This window comes from Ambystoma mexicanum, chromosome 14, assembly GCF_040938575.1.
Source record: "Ambystoma mexicanum isolate Mex_15411 chromosome 14, UKY_AmexF1_1, whole genome shotgun sequence".
In the NCBI taxonomy this organism is placed as follows: Eukaryota; Metazoa; Chordata; class Amphibia; order Caudata; family Ambystomatidae; genus Ambystoma; species Ambystoma mexicanum.
In genome coordinates this window covers 456,458,363-456,480,237 of record NC_090940.1, presented here as the reverse complement: position 1 = coordinate 456,480,237, position 21,875 = coordinate 456,458,363, and the positions used below count along the sequence as shown (strand labels likewise).

At 47.6% G+C, this 21,875-nt stretch overlaps 1 protein-coding gene across 1 annotated transcript in view; it reads right to left on the bottom strand.

The window, feature by feature from the left end:
* Positions 1 to 21,875, bottom strand: part of DICER1 (dicer 1, ribonuclease III) — a 2,611,056-nt gene that overhangs the window by 2,109,565 nt on the left and 479,616 nt on the right. The window lies entirely within an intron of this gene.

The following is a 21,875-nucleotide window of genomic DNA, read 5'->3' as shown; positions in this document are numbered from 1 at the left end:
ACCACACAATGGCAAAACATTCATGTTCTATGGATACCCACCTTGTTTCCCGGTCCTTCAGTTTTCTACTGATGAAGCAGATAGGGTGTTCCCTGTCTTTCTCATCCAGCTGACTCAGAACTGCACCTATCCCTGTATTGGAAGCATCTGTTTGTACAATAAAGGATTGGTTGTAGTCTGGAGCTCTCTAGACTTGAGCCTGACAAAAGGCTTTCTTAAATCCTTCAAATGCCTTGGTGCACTCCTCATTCCAGCTGACCTTTGGGAATTTGGGCGAGGAGATCACATTAAAGGGAGAAGCTATGGTCCCATAGTTCTCAATGAAGTTCCTATAGTAACCAGTGTGACCTAAGAAGGCTCTCACTTGCGTTTGAGTAGTAGGGGTGGCCCAGTCTTGTACAGCTTGTACTTAGCTAGGCAATGGGCTTATTTCACCTCCTCCGACCTCATGTCCGAGGTAGCCCACTTTACTCGACTTGACATTTGCTTGCCTTTATGGTCAGATGGGCCTGCTGAAGAGCCTGCAATACATATTTTAAGTCGTCTATATGCTCCTCCCGAGTGGGGCTGAACACTGCAATGTCATCCAAGTATGCCATGCAGAAGTCCACCATGACATTCAGAACATGATTTACCATCCTTTGGAATGTAGCAAAGGCACTACCTTAAAACGGTAGAGGCCTCCCCGGGTGGAAAATGCAGTTTTCTCCTTGGCATGGTCTGTCAGAGCTATTTGCCAATAGCCTGAGGTTAGGTCAAATGTACTGAGGTACTTGGCTGAACCAAGTTCATCCACCAGCTCATCTGTCATAGGTAAAGGAGGGCATCAGTTGTGGTGACTGCATTAAGAGCTCTATAGTACACACAGATCTCAACTCCTTGGATTCTGCCTTTGGCACTAGCGCAACTCGTCTAGCCCATGGACTTGTAGATGGCTCTATTACCCCGAGATCAAGCATCTTCTTGACCTCTTCCTTTAAGTGGGTTCTTACATGGTCTGACATTCTTTAACCCTTGCTTTTGACAGGTAGACAGTCACCAGTGAGGATATCATACTGGCCCCAAGCAGTCAAGCCTGGTGTCAGAAAAAAGAAAAAACAGGGAGACAAACGGATTTAACAGAGCTTTGCACTCCTCGTGCTGTTTCAGAGTCAGATCAGAGTAGAGATGAACTCCTATTTTCCCATCTAAAGGCTGTCCCCTGAGAGGGTCAGGTAGAGGTTCACTCTCCTCCTCTTGATCACATGCTAACAGGAAAGCATCTAGTTCTGGTCTGGATACATATGGGTTTAGGCGGTTGGTGTGAAAGACCCTGGGAGCCTCCTTGGGATTGTCAAGTCCACCAAATAATTGACCTCTCCAGGTTTGCACGCAACCTTGAAGGGTCCAATCCATTTGTCCTGTAAGGCCCTCTGCCTTGTATGTACCATAACTAGAACTGGCTGGTCTTGAGTAAACTCAACCATGTTGGCTTTCTGTTCATGCCAATGTTTAACCAGAGCCTGACCTGCTTTTGAGTTATCAGAAGCTTCTGTTATCATGTGTGTCATTCTCCTTCGGAGACCTAACACATAGTCAGCGACTCTCACTGGCTTGGGGAAGGAGCACTCTCCAACCCTTCCTTGATTAGGGCCAATGGACCTCTAACGAGATGACCATAGAGGAGCTCAAAGAGGCTGAAGCCAACCCTTTTCTGAGGGACGTCTCTATAAGCAAAGAGAAGGCATGGCAGTAGAAGTGCCCACTTTCCATTGGCTTGGAGATTGTAGGCTGTTGAGAAATTGCAGGTCACTCTACAGTTTTTCCACATGGCTTGAATGTAGTGGGACATCAAATTGGTCCCCCTGTCTGAGATAACCTCCTTAGGAAAACCTACCCTGGTAAAAATACCAAGAAGGGCCTTAGCCACTGAGCAGTAACAGTTCTCATAGGTATTGCTTCAGGATACCTGGTAGCATGTCTACCACAACCAATATAAATCGGTTGCCTGAAGATGTGGAAGGGTCAGAGGGACCAACAATGTCAATCCCTACCCTCTCAAAAGGAACTCCCACGAGTGGGAGGGGCACCAAGTGTGCCACGTTCTTGGCTCCACTCTTACCAGAAGTCTGACAAGTCTGACAGCTTCTACAGAATTTATCTACATCAGACCCCATTTTAGGCCTGTAGAAGTAAAGAGAAATTCTTTCCTTGGTCTTCTTAAAACTTAAGTACCAGCTAAAGGAATCTCATGGGCTAACTGTAGAAACTGGGGTCTCACCTCCTGAGGCACTACAATTTTTCTGTAGTCCCCTGGGGTATACTCTAAAGGCTCACTGTGAAGGAGGCCATCCTCCCAGTACAGCCTTGTGTTTCCCTGGATCTTGTCCATCCAGCTGGGAAGATGCCTGTTGGAAAAGTCCTTCAAGAGTAGGACACTCTGGACTCCCCCCGCCCGGGCTCCAGTTGGTCTGTGAGAGCAGGAAGTGAGGGAGGAGTCCAAAACTTCCCAGCCCTTTGTCTTACGCCTTGCTTGAATTGGGATAAATCCCAGTGGGGGGCTGGCTGTCCTGATTGGACAACCAGACAGCCCCTTCAAGTAAAATGCAGGGAGAGAATGCAGAGGTTGTGCTGTAATTCCTGATAAATACTGCGAACCTGGAAGCTGAAGAAAAGTCGACCACTGGAACTGAAACCGAAGAGGAAGATGAAGGAAACATGGCTGAGACGATTTCCAGCAACTGGAGAGCCTGCTGTGTAACCGGAGCCTGCTGTAGCCCTTCCTTCTAATCGACCTGGGGACTCCGAAAACGACGACCCCGACCCGGAGCCTGGTGAGACCCACTAGACTCAAAAAGACCTGCATTTTGAGCCATCCCACGCGTTGCTGCAACCTTGCATTGCTGCAATACCCTGGGACCTCAAGCCACTATGTGGTGCACGGTCTCCAGAATTCCTAATCCCACTGAAACTTCGTGGGCATCCTGGTGGATCTCCAGAGCCACAAATCGAGTCCGAAAAGTCCCCTCACCACAGTGCTGAACCTTTGTAACGATGAGAATTCAACCACGATTTTCTGTCGTCTTCTGTGCTCCTTGAAAAGGCACCAAATCCGCAGAACCGCATTCAACCACAAGGGCAACCTTGGCTAGAGCCTTTCGTCATCGATCCCTGCTGCAAAGTTCCTTCTGTGGTCTTGTTTTCAGTCACCACGACAAGTCCCACTGCTAGAATCCTGCTAGGGGATCTTCTGCAAAGCCCCTGGACCCTCTTCTAACTCTAAAGTAAAGTACTCACCTGTTTGCCCAGTTTTCCTAAGGAACTCTGACTTTTGCTACTAAAGAACCTATTCTGACACTGCCTGTTTGTCACTAGTCCTAGTGACCCCCTTCTGCTACTGAGAACACTCATGTTACAAGAAGAAGGGTAAGACTTTCAAGGGATTGGGACTTCTGCCTAGAAAATAAAATGTGTTTAAAAGTAACTTTCTTGTAAAGAGTTGGTTGGTAAGACATGCATTACTTACTGTAAAAGCATTTCTGATGATTGTATCTGATTAGATTCACATGCAGTATATATAGTTCGACATCCAGTGGTAACCGCAGAGTATTGCATCTTGTCTTTTGAGAATCGAAAGGGGACGTCAAAACTGGCGTGCCTGTAACACTATCCCTATGTGACTTGTAGTGTACCCAAAATCCCTCACACGTCGAGGTCCCTGCGATTGTATTTTTTCTGCTGTGAGGGAGCCTTGTGACTATCGTAAGTGAGTACAGAAAAGAGAGAAAGTAGTAAGACGTCTATGTTCCTTCCATCCGAGCGGGGAGGAAGGGTGGGCGCATTTAAATCTAAGCAGATACAATCATCAGAAATGCTTTTACGGTAAGTAATGTATGTCTTCTGATGCTTGTTAATCTGCTTAGAATCACATGCTGTGCATAGACTAGCGAGCAGTACCCGGAGTTGGAGGTGGGTTGTGAGAAGGAACAGCAGTGAAAAGATGTCTTAGTACTGCTTGTCCCACCTGAGAATCAAACCTAGAATGAGTGTCTAGGCAATAGTGTTTTGTAAAGGTGTGTACAGAACTCCAGGTTGCCACTTTGCAAATGGACTCTAGGGGAACATTTGCAATGAATGCAATGGAAGCCCCAGTGCCCTGAGTAGAATGCGCTCTAGGCTTTAATGGCAGTTCTCTCCTAGCAAGAGTGTAACAGAGTGTGATGCATTTGACAATCCACCTTGAGATTGCTGATTTAGAGACGGGGTCCCCTTCTCTACCAGCTGCCACTGAAAAGAAAAATTGGTTTGTCTTTCTCAGTGGGTTAGTTCTGTCCAGGTAAAACATGGCTGCCTAATCTAATGTGTGTAGGGTTCTTTCAGCCTTGTTAGTAGGGTTCTGGAAGAAAGTAGGCAGTTCTATTGATTGGTTCACATGAAACTTGGAGATACGTTTAGGCGCAAATCGAGAGTGAATGCGCAGAACCACCTCATCTCTTTGAACTGTAACGAAAGGGACTAGAACTGAGAGGGCATGTAGCTCACTAACCCTAAAAGAAGTGATAGCCCCTAGGAAGGCTGTATTATAGGTAGGATCTTTGAGACTTGCTTTATGCATAGGTTCAAATGGAGACCCCATAAGTCTGGTTAATACCACATTCAGGTCCCATCTGGGAGCTGGATTAGAAATGGGGGATGAATCCTCTAGACCCCTTCCATGAAAGCCTCAATAACTGGTATCTTCCACCATAACATCTTCTGGTGTGACGTAGTGTAGGCTGAGAGAGCAGCTAAGTGAACCTTAAGGGAATTAAAAACCAGCCGAGTCAAGTAAGTGAGTCAGGTACAATACAATGTGCGTGGGAGAGCAGTCAATGGGATTGACGCCCTTGGAATTGCACCAGATAAAGCGTTTCCATTTACTGGAATAGCAATATCAGGTGTTCGGTTTTCTCACTTCCCTAAGTATGTCCATGCATCTCTGAGGGAGTTGCAGGTGTCCGAACTCTATGACCTCAGGAGCCAGGCTGCTAAGTTCAATGTTTGCGGGCATGGGTGGAGTGTCTCCCCCTTGTCCTGCAACAACATGTTGTACTGGCAAGGTAGCTTCACTGGGGGAGAGAGAGAGACATCTCCATCAGACGAAGGTTGGCGGGCCCACATGGGGGCCACCAATATCATGGTGACTGGTTCCTGGTGCATCTTGTGCACTATCTTGTTGGGTAGGGGAGGTGGGGGAAAGCGTAAACAAATTTCCCTGACCATGTGATACAGAGTCCGTTCCCCTTGGAAAGGTTCTGGGGGTACCTGGAGGCATAGTCTTGGCATTGAGCGTTCCCCAGAGTTACTTACAAGTCGATCTCTGGGAAGCCCCATTCTGCAGAAATGTTGGAGACGATATCTTTGAGTAATCGCCATTCGTGCTGCATGGGTAGTGGGAAATCTCTGCTGAGTACGTCTGCCAGAAGATTGAGTTCCCCTGGAACATGTTGCGACAACAGGAACATGTGTTTGAGAGCCCACTTCCAAATGTTCTGGGACAGTTTGGACAGCCCTGGAGAGTGAGTGCCCCCCTGTTTGTTCGATAGTACATGGCCGTGGTGCTGTCTGTGAGGATCAGGACCGTCTTCCCTTGCACTTTTGTCTGAAAGGCTTTCAGTGCTTTGAATACTGCTAACAGTTCCAACAGATTTATGTGGTTGGATACTATGTCCGGCAACCAAACTCTGTGCACTGTATGTTGAAGCAGGTGAGCTCCCCACCCTCTAAGAGATGCATCTGTAGTGAGAGTGGCCTCCACTGCGGGGGTGGTGAAGGATTTTCCCTTCAAGAGGTTCTCCCTCAACCACCACTGCAACGAGAGAACGAGGGCTGGCGAGACAACCATTCGATCATCCCATTGTCTGCTGGCCTGACACTACTGGCTGTTGAGCCACTCCTGCATTGGAGGCATGCGCAAGTGCATGTGAGGAACCAAATAAATGCATGACGCCATCATTCCCAACAGTCGTACCGTCACCTCTTGACTGGCTACATAGTGAGGGGTTTGAAACAACATCCCTCAAATTTCTCCCTGGTCCAAATAGAGGTTCAACCAGAGGAGTCTAGGGGTAGAAAAGGATCTTATAATGTATCTACCGTCAGCAGAACGTCGAGATTTCTCCTTTAACGTCGAAGAAATCCCTCCAGTGCCATCCAAAAAGTCCTTTCGGGGGACCAACTTTTGATGTGTGTTGATGTGTGTCCTTGTGTCTGTCCTTAGGCCTATCCCTGGATTTCGATGAATCCCTAGGTTGAATCCCTGGACCGTTGCTTCCGATTATCTGCCGAAATAATCCTAGCAATGCTTTCGGCAAACTCTTCAGAGGCGGAAATGTGTCCAGTTCGGTCCTGTGATTGCATGGTTGTTTTCGGCAGAACCAGGGCCTTCGAGACCGTGGACGCCGCCTTCTGATGCATCTCGACGGTCTCCTGAATATTGGGGGCAGCGCCCTACGATTTAGAATGCCCAGTCGCAAGGCGCACATGTGGTTGCGGGGAGGGCTGCCGATCCTGACGATCGGACGACCCGTGGGTTGTGTCCTTAGTGTGTAAAGAGTAGTTGTCCTTGCCACCGGGGTGTACAGTCCCCATATCAGGACCTGAGTCTTGCCTGACGGGGCCAGGGAAGGGACGACGCGGAGCGGGAATGCTTCGCCGAGTGGTCAATGGCCTCCGAATCAGAGTCCTGTTCATCACTTAGCTCCTCGTCACAATCGACAGTTGTGGCAGCGGGAGAACTAGGCTCGGCCTGCAACATTCCGTAGGCCGCCCACCGCTCAGCACGGCGCTACTTTAGTGTCTTTGGACGCAGGAGCTTGTAAGCCGCACAAGCTGTCTCCTCGTGATTCAGGGGCAAACACCTATTACACTTCCCTCCAAGGAAATTTGGCCTTACAAGAAGGACAAAACCTAAATGGAGTACGCTCCATAGCTCAGGAAAAATATAGTGACAAAGTGACCCAGGGAACAAAGAGAGAGGAAAGGCAAAGGCATTCTCAGAAAAGAAAATGTTCACCCCGACCCCACTCACCCTAATAATATTCAATACCTTTATAATATACGAGCAAGGGACGAAAGGATTTTTTTTTTAAACTTTCTTTTAGTTTTTCCACTTCAACAGTTACATAACAACCACACCAACAATAGAGTGCCTTTGAAATCTCCACTCCCCCATGTCCCCCTCACCAGTCCTCCAAACTCATCGATGTGTTGTCTCCTCCTCCGCATATATCAGTTAGGGTGTCAGACACTGTACTTGGGTGAGCTGGGTTAATCTCTCTTGGCTACTTCGCCTTATTGGGGTCGATGATGTGGACTCATCCGAGCTTTTGATTAGATAAGCAACCAGTGGACCCCATATATCAGGGGGGCGTGCGTGTTGTGGTAGCGTTCTGATGAATTCTGTCTCAATGTCCTGGCAGTAGAGAACGTCTTTTTGCCAGTTTGCCACCGTCGGGACTGGTCCTCCACCCCAAGACATGGCTATTCTCCTACGCGTCAGTGTCACCTCCTGCCTCGATTTGATTTTGGTGTTCCGATGGCAAAGCAAGGGAAGACCCCTAGAAGTAGTAAGATTGTGTCCCTGTTACAACCCGCAATAGACCTAAGAAGAGCGATACTGCTGTGGCAATGGTGCACAGTCCCCAGGAGAGGGGTGAGGACATGGCCCTATCAGCTACTAAACTATATCTGGCTAATCTGCAGGGGAAACTGAAAGGAGAACTTCAAACAGTGTTGCTGATCTCACCTCAAAAGTTGTGCTGCTTGACAAACGGGTGGTGGAGTGGGAGCAGCGTATTGGTGACATTGAAGACTCTATGCGAGCAGTCGCTGTAGTCCTTTGATGCTTCCCAGTGTCTTCAGGAGTTGGAAAGGAGATGCAAAGCCCTAGATCATCATTACATCCTCATAAAACAGATATATACGATACCATAGCCATCTCGGAGCGGGCACTGGACTGGCTGCCCTCCTTCCACAGGTTGTTCTGGGCTCTTTCTCCTCCCCCACCTCTATCTCCACCTGCGGCATCCCCCAAGGCTCCAACCTTTCTCCCTGGCTCTTTAACACCAATCTCGCTCCGCTTGCACACCTCATTTCCACCTTCTCCCCCAACTTCCAGTATTATGCCAATGACACACAACTCTTCTTCAAACTTCCCTCTGATCCTCTCCTTATTTCCTCCATTATTCCTGAGTGCCTATCTGCCATCCAGTCCTGGTGTACCTCCAATGACCTCTGCCTCAACACCAGCAAGACTGAGATCCTTCCTATTGAGACTCCTGCTCCCTCTTTCTTCCCTTCTCTCTGGCCATCCTCTATGGGCTCCCCCCCTTCTCCAACATCTGAAGCCAGAAACCTTGGGAGTCATCTTAAACTCCTCTATTTCCTTCCTCCCTCCCTCACATTCAGGGCCTTGCCAAGAAGGCTCACTTTCAACTCCACCTCCTAAAAGGAATTCTTCCTTTCCTCACTTTCCCCCAAAGCTCAATGTCTCCAGAGCTCTGGTTCTCTCTAGGCTGGACTACTGCAATAGCCTCTTCCTCAATTTACCCTCTTCCTTTCTACGACCCCTCCAGCTAATCCAGAATAGGGCTGCAACACTAACCCCTGGCCTCAAGCCCAGGGACTGCATCTCCTAGCCCAAGAATCACTACACTGGCTCCCAGTTGCTGCAAGGATCAAATTCGAATCCCTCTACATCATCCACAAGGATGTCTGGGGCCAGGGACCACGCTATCTACAACTTTCCTCGGCAGGCTCACTCCTATGGAACAGCCTCCCCCTTACTCTTGAGCCGGGACCTCCTCATGACCTTCCTTTTCACCAACTCCTTCCCATCCTCCCGTCCCAGCTAAACCCCACACTTGCTGAGAATGGTGACCAGGCCCTTATCCTGGCCTTCCACACCCAATCTCCTTCAGCCTCTGCCCGCTCCTAATACTTGCCTTGGGCCCCACTGGTCTATGCCACTACAGGCCTTGACTTATTTATTGGCAGCTGACAACTCTCACCAAGTCACTTAACAGCTGCCTACTCCCTAGCACTTCCCTCTTTAGTGCACCTAGCACCCCACTCCCCCATCCTTTCTCTCTCTCTGCACTTGCACGTTCTGAATGCTCACAAGGCCTAAAAGGTCCGCCTCCATCTTTCATTGTTATATTTGCTTTTCAGTCCCATGTTCCTTTCTTGTTGCCCTGTGAGCGCTTTGAAACGCAATTTACTTGATGTATAAGCGCCTTACAAATGCAAAATAAATACTAAAACATAAAACAGGAGGATATCGATAATTGCTCACAACGTAACAACGTCAGGCTACGTGGCAATAACAGATCTGTTAGCGATGCTGATCTGCCGGACTACGCCTGTGCCCTTTTTCAATCTCTCCTGGGACTGACTGATGATGATGATGATGCAGCGGTGGAATCGGGTCATACCCAACGTCTCTGCGGCACTCTGAGGGATAGTTCAAGCCATCCACCCGATGTTCTCATAATAGTCCACTTCTTCTCTTTAGAGCAGCGAATCATGGAAGCGGCACGTATCACACCGACTGTCACATTACGAGGGGCCCATCGTCAGATATTCCCTACCACTCTATTGTTCACTATTGAGGGGAAACAGTGGTCAATAACATCACCTCGGGAGGTTGAGAACTTGCGGTCGTCATGTACTTCTGACCACCTGGCTGTTGGGCCCCCCTTCTCCATCAAAGCGTAATGTTCCTAAACCACAGAGGAGACAGTGGGCAAGAGTTGGCAAAACACATAAGCCAGGTGGCCCCTCCCGGGTTAAGTGATGGGGACTTGCTCTATGGCTACAGGGCATCCCTGGCCTCCATATTTTGAATTAATGCTACAGAATCTGGCCTTGCTTGTTTGAACGCCCTTGTATTTGTGAACTGGCAGACCAGGCAGTATGAATATTCCTTTTACCGATTTGCGACTGTGTACTGGCCCGGCGATAGCTGGCATTAGTCCTGTGATAATAGCTCCTTTTTTGAGCAATTCTTGTTCTAACTTTTTTCTTCTAATTCTTTTTTCTTATTGGTTGGCGGGGGGATTTTGGAAGGGGGTTCGTAAATATTGGGGTGAAATTGTATGCGGGACAACGAGGGCTGTCATAGGTTTGGTGCTTGTGATGTGCTGGCAGTTGCTGAGATTGGGCATAATTTTCATTCCACTGTGTTCCGTGGGAACATTAGCAAATTCCCATTCAGGGGTTAAGATCTCTCTTTAACGTGCAGGGACTGCACTCCCCACCCCTCCCCCCTGCAAGTTCAAGTCTGTTCTGCAGCGACTTCAGGAAAAAGGCTGTTCCATATCCTTGTTGCAGGAGACCCCACGAGTCCCTCCGATTTCCATAGACTGCGCCATAGACACTTTCCTAAGCAATACCGGACCTCTCACGGTACCAAGAAGAGAGAGGATCCTGTTCTTCCGGGATGTTCCCTTTCTTGAGCAGGGAGTTAAGAGTGACCGGAGGGCAGGTTCATAGGGGTCAAATGCCTGTTAGCTGGTCATTTGTTTACAGTCATATCTCTTTATGCCCACAATGATAGACAGGTGGAGAACATTTTGTCAGAGATTGGCTCTTTCACAGAGGGACAGCTGATCTTGTGGGGGAGACTTCATGACACTATGGTGGATAAATCCCACCCACCCTCCTCTACAGACTTCAAACTGGCCCTATCTTTAATGAAAGTTTTGAGGGAAATTAACCTGGTTGATTTGTGTAGGCTATTTGTGAGGGAGAGCATGATTACACCCATTTTGCACACATATATATATCAGTCAACAAGTTTATTCGGATTGAAAAAAAAACCATCAAACATAAAGCAAAAACAACACACAAAAAGCATTTACAGGCAATAGACCATATACTCGAATAGTACAGCAAAGAGTCTCTTAGGGAAAGAAAAGGGTGAAACAAAGGCCCCCATCACCCTCTGGATAACTCCCCTTGCCTGGGCCTGACCCCCAAAAAGCCTGTCCGGTCACTGCCCAGGGGAATGAGGTTTGCCCCAGACAGGGGTTAAGTCCTCCTGACTGGCCTCATGGGCGATATGGAGCCTAAATAGGAGTGTGGGCTGATTAGAATTCCGCTCCCTGGTGTCCCTCCCGTCCCCCCCATTGACCCAGGACCCTGCTCGCCAGTCTCCAGTCCCAAAAGGCCAATTCCACTATGTCCTCCGAGCTCTTGTCCACACTGGCCAATCTCCGACAGCCTAGCAAGGTTTCCCTGGACACAAAGGAACATCCTCTCACGGATCGTAACCAGTGTACACTTTTGTTTACAAGAGACTCCCTGGACTCCAAAATGTTCCTTTCCATTTTTGGTACCCCGTGAAGATACACTGTAGCTCGACCATTCTGGTCTTGAACAGGAGGCTGAGATGGACAGACTCTGTGCCGTGGACCAAAGGCAGTCTTCCCCTCATGATTAGGGCTTTTTAGGACTACTGGTCTTGGGGCAAATTCCGCCACCCCACCGAGCTCACTGTGCTTGGTGCCGCCTGCCCTGGGATCTTTTCCAATGTCCGAATGTGCAATCTCAGACAACAGGCTGGGGCAAGAAGATGTTGGAGCTATAGTCTCGGGACACAGAGGGGGGTTGGTTCTTGGGGTGTACCAGAGGAAAGTCAGAGAGACCCTTACAAACAATCAGAATGGGAAAGGGCTCCCCCTCCCATTGCTCCCTCCCCTTAATGGCTATTAGTGTTGTAAGCAAATTTCTAATAGCAGCCAACTCAGCCAAAACTTGGTTGCACTTACACCCCCCGAGTGACAGATCCACCTCGACTGGGGGGTTAATAACCGGCCCTACAGCCGGGGAGGTTTCACATTTTGGTTGCTTGGACACCCTAAGTGGAGATAGGTAGAGAGAGGGGCTGGCCAAAGGGCACACTGTGGGCATAGGTACACTCCCGAAACTTCTGTTGCCCAGGGAGAGATTGCACACAGGGTCGTCGTCAATAAATGAGCTGCCCCCCACAATTGGGCTAGCCAGAGCGGAGCTAGAAAGTGTCTTTCCCGGGCTGGCACGAATGATAGAGCCTGGTGACGGGGTGGAAGCCATGATGTTGCTAGCAGGAGTGGAGCTTACTGAGGGATAGCTGCTGGCTAGTACTCCGATTCCTGCAGGCAGTGTCTCCCTCATTGGACTCCGGCATCTCTGTTCCGGGGCCAAGATTTCCGGAGACGGATAACACCTTGGGGGGACTGAAGCTCAAGGTGGGGACAAGGGGAGAGAGCACATCTGCAGTGGATGGACGGGACAACGGGCCTGGATGTCTTCCTCCGTTGGGGCCTATGATAGCCTGGTCCTCCTGAGGCTTAGAGGTACAATCCCCTCCTACACAAGGATCAGACAGACTGCCATGGTTAGTAGGTATTGGACCTTCCCTGATCCCTTGTCCGGCTGCTATACTGTCCCCCTGTGGCAGCCGACAGCCCCCATCTTTCATCACTAGTGGGGGTTCGGGGGAACATGAGAAGGGCTCACCCCCATGAATTAGGACAGAGTTTTGCACATCCAGGATTAGGGCTTTGACTGGCGCTCCCTTTTGCTCCTGGGAGCGAAACCTCTTCACAGCCAGGACCTTTCGCTTGGGTTTGGGACCACTCTCTTGGCGGGCGAGATGAACCTCTGAACAAAACGAAGGGAGGGGGAAGGGTGAGAGTGCTGGTGATGGAGGGAGGGGTTTCCTTGGTGGGCCATGAGCTTTCAAAGTTCTTAGGGACTTGAGGAGTGACATTGCGTGTTTAGTGGGTCCACACCAGTGTTTCTGCCCTCTTGTTCAAGACACACAGACAAACAGCTCCTCGTACAGTCCCACGCCTGCACTTACTTCACCCTCTTCTCCCAGGTGGATCCAGGCCGAGCCTCCCTCTTCACTGCCGAAACACTGTGTCCTTGTACCGCCTCAGGGTCAAAGGGACAAAGTCCAGATGTTGCACCTCCACGGGTCCGCAAACACCCTCCGCGGGACGCCAACACCCGCGCCCTTGCTCCCCCGCGGGGATAATGTGGACAAGAAATAGGGAGGGGGCGTGGCCTCCCCTCCGAAAGTACGGTGGCCCTCCTGGGCTTCTGGACAAAGGCTCCGCGGGACGCCAACACCCGCGCCCTTGCTCCCCCGCGAGCTTCCTCCCTGACTTTCTTTAGGTTTGATTTGTTGATTGTATCTCGCTCTCTGGTTTCCTTTGTCTCTGAGGTACTTATTGCCACCTGTGTCCTCTCGGCTCATGCGTCAGTTGAGTGTATACTTTTAGTGGATGAGTTATCTCCTACTCGCCGACCCCCTCGGAAGCTGTATGACCCGGCTCTCTCAGACATGGTCTTGAGAAACACTATCGGCAAGGCCATCGCAGACTACTTGAGGGCAAACAGTACTGGTGCTGTTCCGGTGGCCACAGTATGGGATGCCATGAAGGCAGTGATTGGGAGGAACTGAATGCTCACACTGCTGCATACACCAGCTGGAACAGAATCCTAAGGGAGGAATTGTAGGGGGTGTGTGTGCTGCCGGATCCGGGACAACTACAAAGTGCTTTTGGGTGGCAAGAAACAAACTAAAGGAGCATTTATCAGGGCGTACTGCCCAAACGATCGTCCGCACCAAACAATATTATGCCAAAGGCAATAATGCCAGTACAGTTTTGGTTTCAAAATTGAGGACCATATACAAGAAATAACATCGCAATCGCAGGGCTGACAGATTCAGACAGAGCTATCTAATAGGAGGGTATGGGGAAGGTGGAGATTATCGAAAGATCTTTTTCCACGGAATGGCAACATTACTTTCTTTCCCCTCCCCTTCAGTTTACGCCCAACTATCGCATCTCCCCTCGCTCTCACCCACTGATCGGGAGAGTTTAGACGCCCCCAGAACCATGGAAGAGGTTACAGCATGATAGCTTCGCTTCAACATAGGGCCCCTGGCCCTGACTCCTCCTCTGCATCTTTTTATAAGATTTTCAACCACAACTCATTAGACCCTTAAACTTATTTAACTCGTTCTTGGGTTCGAGGAGGGTTACTCCTATGGAGGAATCTACTAACGTTCTAATACTTAAGCCCCACAGGACTGTCATTTGAACCTGGATGCTAAATTGTATTCCAACATGCTGGCCACGAGATTGTCAACAGTGCTGCCCCCAATTGATCTACCCGGATCAAGCTGGGTTTGTTCCAGAATGAAGTACACATGATAATATCGGGCAAGTCCTGGACGTAATTGGCAGAGCCAGGAGGGAGGCCCTTGGCTTGGGGATTCTAGCACTGAACGCTGATAATGCTTTCGACCAAGTGCATTGGCCCTACCTCCATAAGGTTTTGCATGCTTTTGGATTTGCTCTGTCGTTCCAGTGTATGATCCTGGCTAATTAGTGATAAGGGTGAATCGGTACATTGCGGACCCCTTTCATATTGCTCGGGGCACAAGGCAGGGTTGCACATTGTCTCCACCGATTTCTGCTCTTGTAAGGCAGCCATTTGCACAAAGGTTCAAGGATAATCTGGAAATCACAGGGGGTAGAAGTGATGGGGGTACAACACAAAATGTCTTTTTATGCTGACGAGGTAATGCTCACATTAACTAATATAACAACCTCCCTTGATGCAGTCATGTCTGAACTGGGGGGATTTGAGGTGGGTTCCGGTACTTTGTTATTTACCAAAAATCATCTGCCTTAAGTGGGCAACTGCCCAAGGACATCATCACCACCTGGAGAGCTACCTGCCTATCCTTGTGGGGGTCTAGCCCAATAGAGTACCTGGGAGTGAGGATTCCTGCTTCCCCACAGGTTGCCTATTAGGCCAACTTCGCAGGGTTATTTAGGATCCTAATCGACTATCTCAAACTATGGAGCAAGCAGGAAATATCACTGATGGGGCATATTTCTGCAGTAAAAATGAACCTTTTACCCAGATTTCTGCATCTCTGTCAAGCCAGTACGGTTAAGAAACCCATAACAGAACTCTGCAACGTAGGATCTTACACTTTATTTGGGTGGGCAAAAAGCATAGGATCCCAAAAACGGTGGTCTTAAGCGACGTCCAGAGTGAGGAATGGGTCCTCCAGACCTTCTCAGGTTTTAATTGGCTGCTCAGATTTCAAGGATTCTGGCTTGGAGGATTCTAGCCTCAACACATTCACAGAGGGTAACCCTTGAACATGTCAACTCATCCTGTAAGCCATCTCCTCTGCCCTTCGGTCTGACACGCCGAAGCTTGTCAAAGGATTTACTGTTTTACTGGTGCAAGGCACTCGGGAAGCAGGGGGGTGGACTCGGGTCTATGCCCGTGTTCTCCAGTTTTTGGTAGCCCAAAGTTTTCCCCAGGATTCTCTGGGAATAGTTTCTCACCTTGGCAGAATGGGGGCCTTCACAGCCTGGTTCTCCGCTCTCTTTTATTAAATGTAAGGCTCGATTCTCGCTAGCTGTGACTGTTAGATACACTCAGATACAGCATTGGATCTCTCCAACCTCTGTGTGGAGAGCCGGGAGACTCGTGAAGCGAGGGGTATGGCACGTATCCTAATGGAAAGGGTAGATGGTGGTAGGATTATGTGTTTTTATAAACTGTTGGGAGTTAAGTTACAACTAAATGCTCCTACATCTTGAATAATGTAAGCAATACCCTTTTCCCGACAGACCCTTAGGTTCGAAGAAAATGTTCAAAGTGGATGCTCTGCGATGTTGCAGCTCTGGACTCGACCTCTGGTTTCATTGGTCGGATGACGAAAGGCAGGACAATGGACGGGATCTCTCAGCAGCAGTCTCGAGGGAGGACCTCTGGCACGGCTTTCATCAACTTCTTTGGTCCCTCTGCGGTAGCGTCACCTATTCTGCAGCACTAACAAAGGACGTAATTTGCCCGGTCAATCTTCTTTGATATTTAAGGAGGAAAATACACTCCATATGATAGGTATAATACAAAGAATAGAATTAGAGCCCATAAGAAGGTACGAGTGGAAAAAGGCTCCACTCAGGCGGGATTTTTGAAAAAGGTCAAGAGGTCCAGCAAAATGTGCTGGGGGTCTCACTAAACGAGGGGATGAAGCACTGTGTAAAATTTAAAGTAGATCATTGTGGTGTATTTTCTATTGTTAAGTGAGTGGATTGTACCCTTTATGTCAGCCTCAAAACCCTTGCCAAAGTTAAGTCTGGTTGCTCCATGCGCTAGTATTTTAACAGAGGATGGACTTCCCTTTTGGGCTGGGTGCACTGTCCAAGTTTAAGTTTAATTGATGTACAGCCCTCACCAGAGGCGTGTTTATAAACGGCTGAACAAGCACTTATGGACTAAATGCACCATATGCTTACCTCTTATTAGCCATGAGAGAACAATTGGGTTTATCTGGTTGTTTCCTTTGGAAATAAACTTTGTTAAAATCCTTAAGTCTCATACTCAGAGACAATAACTTAATTGGGAAACTTCAGAGTAATTTTGCTTCCATACATGGGCCTAGATACCTCAAAACATTAACTACCTTTTAATCCATTCCTATGGTTTTATGTAACTGTGTCATAAACCTCTGCAACACACTCCTGTTTGAAAATACAAAGTGATATTAATGGTGCCTCCCAGTTTCAGCTGGGTGATTATCTGTGTCGTTTAAGGAGACCCAATCTGCATTTAGTATGTTTTTGTACACACTGCGATTTTATATGCCTAGCTATTGTTACATCATTACTGTTAGGCAAGATTGTATGCAGTACCCTTTGGGTGCAATACAATAACCTTGACCTGTTGGCAATAGGGACCCAACCTTTGGCATAAGTCTGAACTACACAGGTTGTTAGTCTGGCTGAGCAGCCAGGCTTATCTCAAAAGGGGTCAATGTGAGCAGTAATGTTGTGACACAGAGTTTCACAGTAGCAGTAATAAACACTTACACTCAAGGTTTCTTGATCAAACAATTATTAATGTATTACACAGTCAGTTGTATAAGTCGTCTTCAGTAGGGAGCAATATATGTAACAATTAAAATACACTTCAAAACACACGCTTAGTTTTTCTAAATCAGATGATCCCCATTGGGGATGGCACACAGACACTTTCTACACCCTCAGGTGACTTAAATAGCTAGGACACTGTGGACATTGATTGATCACTAGTACATTTAGAGCAATACTGAGTTTGGTGTAAAAGATAAAAGAGGAATAAAACTAAGGTTAACACATAATTCACAAACAGGTAAGTACTTTTAAAAACCTTCCAATGTCAAATAAGTTTAATCCTTTCCTGCGGAAATGATAAGGCACAGAGCCAAAGGTAAGAAGAGTCTCTCAGGGAGCTAGGACAGCCAATGTTAATTGCGCAATATCAAGGGGAGCTGAAGATCTTCTTTGCAGGTAGGTAAAAAGTCTTGCGCAATGTTTTTAGAAATGTTTGTAGAAATAGAACAGTTGAAGGGCCACGCGCTGGGAGGCTTTTGAGGGGCAAAGCTATAGCAACTCTGCAAGGTAACCAAGACAGGTCTCAACTGAGAGCAAGCAAGGCTACACAACAAGAGGTAAGTTCTCTTAGACTTTACAGTACCTCTGGTTAGAAGAAATGGTTCCAGCTGGCTTCTGTCCCTGTACAGCTCTGCAGATCCTGTTGTTCATGAGCCTCAGTCGTGGGGACAAGAGGGAGGACTTTTGAAGACTCCTGCTCTGCAATCGGAAGGTCAGCGGCAGCAATGGGCAAACTTCGATTCAGCGGTTCCTCAGTGTTTCAGCTCCTCACATCTGACAGCAAATAGCAATACCGCAGTTCTCGGATACCACTCTGGACCTTCCTCGCATCTGGGATCCAGCACTATGTTGAGGTGGCTCAGGCTTGGTCAGTCCTGCTTAAGGGAAGTCCGGAAGATCTTCCTGGCGCTCGGGTCAGACTTAAAAGCAACGCACATAAGTTGGTGCTCCTCTCCCTGGCACTTCGGTTCCAGCAGCAGCAGTGGAAGTACAGCCAGCTCAGAGAGGATGGCCAGACGGGCTTACTTTGGAGTTGATTGTTCCAACCAACTCAAATGGGAGAAGTCGTCCTCGCAGGGCTTCTGGGCTTCACAAGGCAAACAAACGGTCCAGGACTTGCAGCATGCGTCTCTTCCAAGTTCTTCTTTGGATTCCTTCGTCCAGTGGTAGACTCTGCCTTCAGAGCCAAAAAACCTTGCCTTTTATGCAGGTTTATCCCATTCATGCCAGGCTAGCTGCAATCACACAGCAGGGTGGCTGTCCTTTGCGGACAGCCAGCCGACCAATCACCTTTGGATGCATTCCTGTAACCAAGGGGATTAAGCACAGGGAGTTCGGGCACCTCCCTCACTTCCTGCCCCTGCCAAACATACTGGAGCCAGAGGCGGACTTCACTCGTGAATCCTGTCAAAGACAACATGAACAAAGGGACCAAACCTGGTTTGCCGGGCAGGGTAAATCTCAAGAAGGACCTTTCCAACAAGAAATGGCAAAAAAAGAAGACTGTGCCATTTTGACGAAATGGCACCCATGGGTGCTTTACTGCAGCTGCGAACGCAACCCGCGGTAGAAACACACAACGGTAGTAAAAAGTAAACCACTGCCACCAGCCATTAATTGTAGAAAGGGTAACATAAAAATGTTACATGAGAAACTAGACAAAGGGGATACTAAGTAACCCCTCCAGCACCCAATGGTAAGATAGTGTGTGCTGGGTCTAGAAAGTTACAAAATGTAAGTAAAGTCAATTTCACTTCACTGCTCTTGGATACAGTACACCAAGATAAGGTATTTAAACCTTTGGGAAATCTAAGAGACTTTCCTGTGCCACTGCACTGAAGGTGCTGTGTGTCACAATGTAAAGATGCCGCCTATGGAGTTTGTCAGACTCCAAAGTCAAAAGAAACAGAGAATAAATCACATTAAAATTACATGAGAGATAAAAAGTCCTAAAGTCCAGCAAAAAGAGCTGGGGGTCTCTAAGGTAGAAGGTAATTAGCACATTTCTGAGAATTCTCCCAATCAATTACCACTTGCTCATAGTGTGCTTTTCACAGTTGCTACGTCATTGTAACTATTATACCCACTGTTTTTAGTAGTGATTTGGGGATTTCAAGTCCTTTGACTATTTAGATGTATACCGTTTGTTTGTTTGTTTGTTTTATTCATTTATAATGCGCACCAGACCTGAGGGTAAGAGGGCGCAGCAGTACAGGATATGTACAGCTTACAAGGGTTACAAAAGTTACAAGTTACAATTTGCAGGGTGATAATACTATAGACAGGATAAGACAATAATGCAGTAAGTTATTTACAAGGTATTAAACAGTGAGTTATATACAAGATATGATATTTATATAATGATTGCCGGTAGTGTATCATCAGGGCAATACGATACAGAGCAGTTTACAATATACAATCTGTATCTGTAGTCACGGCAAGAGGATGGCAGGGGGTACTAGCTAGTTGGTTGATTGCTTCAAGTGATTGATATAGTTAGCTCTGAATTTAAGGTGGGATTTCTCGGCACATATATTTTGGGGCAGAGAATTCCATACTTGGGCCGCCCGGACGGGGAAGCTAGCACCTCCGGCCTTAGTTAATTTGAATCTCAGAAAGTTAAGGGTATTGGCATAGGGGCTTCTTGAGGGTCTGGACGATCTTTCTGTAAATCTATCAGAGAGATAGGTAGGGGCCGCGTTGTTCAGAGCTGTGTGAGTGGGGGAGGCCACTTTCAGTAAGATTTTGTCTTGGGTTGACAGCCAGTTGTTATTCCGCCTTATCTTAGAGATATGGGTTTGTTTAGAGATGCCAAGAGCTGCTCCCAGGGCATTGTTTTGTAGAATTTGTATTCTATTTGGGATGAATTTGTTAGCCCCAATATATAGGGCATTAAAATAATCGAGTCTGGATAGGATGAGGGCTCTAGCTAAGATCATACAGTTCTCAACGGAAATGAATTGTTTACCAGCTCTGATGAGCTTACATGTGTAAGCTGTGGCTGAGGCCGAAGAATTCACCTGTTTGTTGAAGGAGAGGGTGGCATCTAGGTAGAAGCCAAGAGTCTCCACTTCCTTGGCCACGTTGATAATATTTCCATCGATCTCGAAGGCATGGTATTTCTGGCCTCGTTTTCTGAGAGTGGAGTGTGTGCTTAGAATGATTAGCTCTGTTTGTCATCATTCAGGCATAGACCATGGGTTGCCATCCATGCCTGGATGATGATACACCCTATTTACCAAGGCCAAATCCTTATTGTAATCCCCGGAAAGTGGGAGGAGGATCTGGGTATCATCTGCATAGTTAGTGTAGGTGATACCAAGAAGGTCCAGATCATCAAAAAGGGGCTTAGTAAATATGTTGTATAGTGTCGGAGACACACAGGAGCCTTAGGGAATGCTGCACAGGATGGGGATAGGGTCTGCTGCATCTGAGGGGGAGAACACCCTCATGGTTCTTTGATTAAGGAAAGATTCAACCCATAATATGGCTTCTTTGGAAAAGTGAGCTGCAGAGTTCAGGTGGTTGCAGAGGACTTTGTGGTCTACAAGGTGGAAGGCGGCCGAGAGATCCAAAAGTAGGAGGAGTGCTGTTTGACCTTTGTCTCTTAACTCATCAATTTGAGCCTTCAAGTAGATGAGAGCGGTCTTGGTTCCATGTTGTGGGCGGAATCCGGACTGCCTTGTTCCTAGGAGCTTATGTTGTTCTAGAAATGTTTGCATTTGGGTATATGCTATCTTGTCCAGGATTTTTTAGCAGAAAGGGGACTGTCGTTATAGGGCGGTAGTTAGTGGGGATAAGGGGGTTGAGGGATTGTTTTTTTAGTAGAGGCAGTACCCATGATTGTTTCAGGTTGGATGGCACAATGCCTGAAGTGAATGAGGCATTCATGAGCTTAGATATGAAGGGAGAAAGTTCTCTAGCAGCACTGTGTCTAATGTTCCAGAGCTTAATTGGTTATTTAATGCAATTCTTATAATAAAATGTGTATGTATATATTGTTTACAGTATATCTGTGTAGTGAATTTTCTTGTGTGGGACCAAATGTACCTTGCTACGAGTACTCTCCCCTCCCTTGAGTGAAGCCAGAATGCTCTGAGGAGCTACCGTAGTCACCAAGTGTAGGTCTTCCAATACCCCCTTTTTACAGATCAAATGTATAAAGATCAAATGTATAACTTAACTGATGCCAAAGGTTGTTACAGCACAATGAAATTATTCTACAGAAAATCTGATTGCACTGCAAGAATCATTACATGAAATAGTACCAGAGAACAAGTTACTTAGCCCTGATCACATTCTTTCGAATGGATGTTCCTCGTACGTATTCCTTATGTTTGATATTTCCAGTATCTAGCTTTGCTGCTTCAGAAAAATGTTTTCAGCAGGGGGTGCTGTGCGTTGACGCCTGTCGACTCGATGTTCCACAGAGGCCTCTGTCTCGTCTCGATGTCTATGTCACTGAAGGTATATGAGCATGCGCAGCGCCCATTGGCTTCAGCTCTGTTTTTACGAGTGAAGGATTTATCTTATTCCGGACGGTTACTCCTCCTGAGAGAGCATAGATTGTAACCGCAAAGGAAATTCTACTGCAGGGTAGGTTGGAAGGGGCGATAAGGAATACGTGGGACGAACATCCAGTCGAAAGAACGTTAGTAACTTGTTCTTCGAATGGATTGTGCACTCTCACGTATTCCTTATCTTTGAGACACACCCAAAGTAGTTTAAAGAATTTGGAGGAGGGAGTCAGAATTTTGTATAACATGAATAGATTTCATGGGTGTGTGTGCACGGAATGCAACACTGCTTTTTTAAATGCAGTTTCCTGACCTGAAGAAGAGTCTAAATTATAATGTTTAGTGAAGGTGTATACAGACGACCATGTGGCAGCTGCAC